General features: G+C 51.6%; 1 protein-coding gene across 1 annotated transcript in view; it reads left to right on the top strand.

Annotated features, from left to right (window-relative positions):
• Positions 1-3,641: 3,641 nt before the first annotated feature.
• The window catches only part of Trim26 (tripartite motif containing 26), a gene marked incomplete in the record, with an annotated part of 22,480 nt that continues 22,380 nt past the window's right edge, over positions 3,642-3,741 (top strand). Inside the window, 1 exon segment of the mRNA XM_013509781.1 lies at positions 3,642-3,741.

The raw sequence follows: 3,741 nt of genomic DNA, 5'->3' as shown, positions 1-3,741 counted from the left end.
AACAAGAACCCAACAGATCCCTACACCTAACAAGAACCCAACAGATCCCTACACCTAACAAGAACCCAACAGATCCCTACACCTAATACTTTAGTAACTTTCCTGATAAATTCATCAAAGTTTCTCCCATTGAGCAGGCAGTCAGCTGTTCCTCACATATCCACATTAACTTTTATTGTCGTGTGACAGGTTTTTTCCTATCCAGCCAGTGAGGCACCAACATCACAAGAGAGCACATCATCCTCAGTAGGCAGGGCCTGTAGCCCTTCAGCAAGAAGTACTATATGGAGATGGAGACCTCCACGCCCTCAGCACCCTATCGTGTTAACAATATCCCTTACTTATTGTGGGCTGATCAGGTCTGCAATCTCCCAAGGGAGTGTATGGCGAAGTCTAAATAAAAAGAGACGAATGGAAAGATTTTAGGGCTCCAGCAAGAGCCCTCTCTTAGAATTCGACATTCTCTTAGCGCTAAGACCAAGACCCTCTGTGGGTGGCCCACATTATTTAGTTATCAAAAGAAGGGAGGGGAGTATTCAAGAAGGATGGAACCACTCTAGGACTTCTCCAAGTAACGTATTAAGTTAATCCACCCAGGAGTGAGATTCTTGAGATTACAGTCTTTATCTAGTTGAGGTCAGATCCAGATGTCCTTGGCTGTGATCTTGTCTTGTCCTTTGAGGCTTCATAGATTCACCCGCCATTACAGGCCTCAGGAGGGATCAATGACTCTCAGAGGTTCACTGAGTCTACCACCCATCTCCAGATAAGGAGCCTAGGCCTTTGTCCTGCTTACTTTTCTCTGATTGCTGAGACAAAACACCTGATGCCCAAAATTAAGTAAGAAAAGGTTTATTTAGCTCATAGTTTGTGGAGATTTCAGCCCATACTTGGCTGGCTCCAAGGTAGAGTGGCACATGGCAGAGGGCAACTGTTCATGGCAGCAGAAAACAGCAAAGGCAACCAGAGCAAAATGGAGGAGCAGCAGTGGGAAGAGCATGGCCCTATGACTGCATGAGGATTTGGGGGGACATTCAGACACAAACCATAACAGCCTTGAACAGACTCACAAGTAAATATGAAAAGCCAATTGGTTAATTTAAGTCCTGCTCAGGACTGCTTTGTAGTACTCTTCAATCAGCACCGCATAAAGAAGAATGGATATTTATATCTATTAGGGGGAAATGAGGCAGAAGATTAGGGTGTGGCAAACTGGCTGGGGAAGTGGGTGTGATGTGTCAATTGCAGAGATCCAGGAGACTAGCACCAAACCCTGAACCTGGAACCAACCAGAAAGTGCTATTTTCAACTCTTCTCGGGGTTTTGATAGGCCCACCTAGACCTGACCTCAGCCTGAGGAGCAGGAGATACAACAAAAGGCACCACCCGTTAAGCTGGTAGCCAGTTACCTCTTTCAGTGGCCCACCTTGCACTTTGCAGGGTGTAACTGTTTTCTTAGTTTTAATTGGCACACTCACTCTGCAGAGTACATTTCTTTTCCTACCTTTGATACTTTTAATAAATGTCAAACCTCACTACCTTTTATGCTTTTGATTGAGTCTTTGTTTAGGACAGTGAGAACCTAGAAAACACCTCTAGAAGGAGACCTTAGAACATTGTTGCCCTCTGGTAACAATGGTATTTGTTATGTAGGCAAAGCCCTTATTAGAAAAACATACAGAAGCGTTCACATGTGAAGTAAAATATGTCTAGGATTTGCTTTAAAATACTCCAGTTTTTTTAAAAGAGAAGGGGATAGCAACATAGGAGAGTCAAGTAGGAAAATGTTGATAATTGTTCAAGAGAAGTGGTTCGTGATATTTTTCTCTATTTTTGTATAGGTTTGAAATTTTATAACTTAAAAAAGGTCATGATGGTATCCCATTTCACATTCAGGGGTACCATCGTGATATAAAACTTAAAACTTAGAATTTTTTAAGTTTGGATTTGTCACTGCTTATTATACAATCTATTTTCACTAACTTTCTAACTAAAAATAGTATGTATGGAAGTCACCAAATTTGAAATAAAAAATTTTAAAGCCAACTCAAGTGGAAGGAGAACTGGGGATTTAGCTCAGCGGCACAGCGCCTGCCTGGAAAGTGCAAGGTCGTGAGTTCGATTCCTGGTACTGGAAGATAAACAAAACAAACAAACAAAAAACAAGTCAAAGGAGAGATTGGCTAAGCCCACAATTTCTTTCTGCTCAAGCGTTCAGAAATGAGGCCCTTAAGAAATAGGGAGATCTGTGTTTTTATGGACAGTCATGCAAATATGATTGGAAGACAAAAATATAAAAATGGTAACGTACAGGGGGCGGAGCACTTAGCCAGGCCTACTGGTTTAATTTCTTCTTGGCACTCTTTTGCGACATTCTTTCTTTTTGGGTATAGCAAACATTTGTCATAGAAGTCTTCAGGGGTTCGGGGTGACCTTCCTAGGTTTTATGGCCTGACCGGGGAAGAAGGGCGGCAGGCAGCCTGCTATGACCGGCTCCGGGGGAGAAAGAGCAAGAGAAGGTCAGAAGGTCTTCCAGCTCCCGGTGAGTCCTGTTTCCAAGGTGCCCTATCATGGGTGGCTTCCTGCACGGGTTGTGTGCAGTCTCATTTCTGGAGGGCAGTCTGTAGGTCTTCCTCAGGTCAAACAGGGTCTGACACAGAAGACGCAGGAGGGGGTCGGAGAAATGAGCGGCGCTGGCCCCCAGGCCGCTGTGGGAGCGCAGGGAGGACCAGGACCCCCCAGCGTGGGCGAGGAGCAGGTGTGAGTGGAAGGCGCCGCGGGGGCAGGAGGAGCAGAAAGGGTCTGCAGGTGGGGCCGGTCCCTGCGGCTTCAAACACACTTTCTTCCCGCTCCCCAGCTGCAAGAGCCGGCTGCGGCGGGCCTAGGGGTGCTGACTCCGAGCACGGGCCCGACAGCTGGGCCAGCACACACGGCACTTGGTATTCCCAACTCCCCAGCCCCAGCAGGGTCGAGAGGAGGCTGGCTTTGAAGGTTGAGGACCCGGTCTCACCAGGACCGAGCACCCCACCCCACCCCAGCGCCTCAGCCGCCGCAGCCGCGGGCCCGTCGGCCTCCCCCACCGGGCGCACGGCTGAGCTCGGCGGCGGGGAAGGCCTGGTCCTGCCCGCGCGGGGCTGCAGGCGGGGCAGCGCGGCGAGCCCCGGTTTCCTCCCGCAGACGCGGACAGGATTCACGCAGAGCGCCTCGGGCGCTGAGGTCGCTGCGGCGATGGTAATTCTGTAAGCGGCCCCCAGGACATTCGCTAGGATTCGCTCCGGCGCTGGAAGCGAATTTAGGCCACGCTGGGGGCGGGGAGCCGTCGCCAACGTTGAGCGCCCGGAAAGCTCGGGGGTCTCGGAGGCCACAGGGTCCTGCCCGCGAGTCCGACGCCCGGGCCTCCGTGGGCCGCAGAAGCCCGCTCCTTCGCAGCCCGCAACCGGGCGCCACACGCCCCAATCTCCGCCAGCCTCGCCGCTTCGGTTTCGGTTTCCTGCCGCCCCCTCCCCCGCCCTCCACGCCGCAGCTGCCGGGGATTTGCCCAGAGATCCGTGACGTAACGAAGTCCAAGTTCTCATTGGGCGGCGGAGTTCGGCAGGGCCAATCCCGGCGCTGGTCCGGAGAAATCTCGTCCGAGGACACCGAGGAGCCCGGAGATTGCGGGGCGGGGCGGCGCCGCGCTGGTTCCGGCGAGGCGCGGGGTCCTGTGCGACCGGCGCTGAGAGACGCGGCCCGGCCCGCCCG

This window comes from Chinchilla lanigera, unplaced genomic scaffold (genome assembly GCF_000276665.1).
Source record: "Chinchilla lanigera isolate Chin_1 unplaced genomic scaffold, ChiLan1.0 scaffold00182, whole genome shotgun sequence".
NCBI classification, from domain to species: domain Eukaryota; kingdom Metazoa; phylum Chordata; class Mammalia; order Rodentia; family Chinchillidae; genus Chinchilla; species Chinchilla lanigera.
This window is presented reverse-complemented; position numbering and strand designations above follow the sequence as displayed.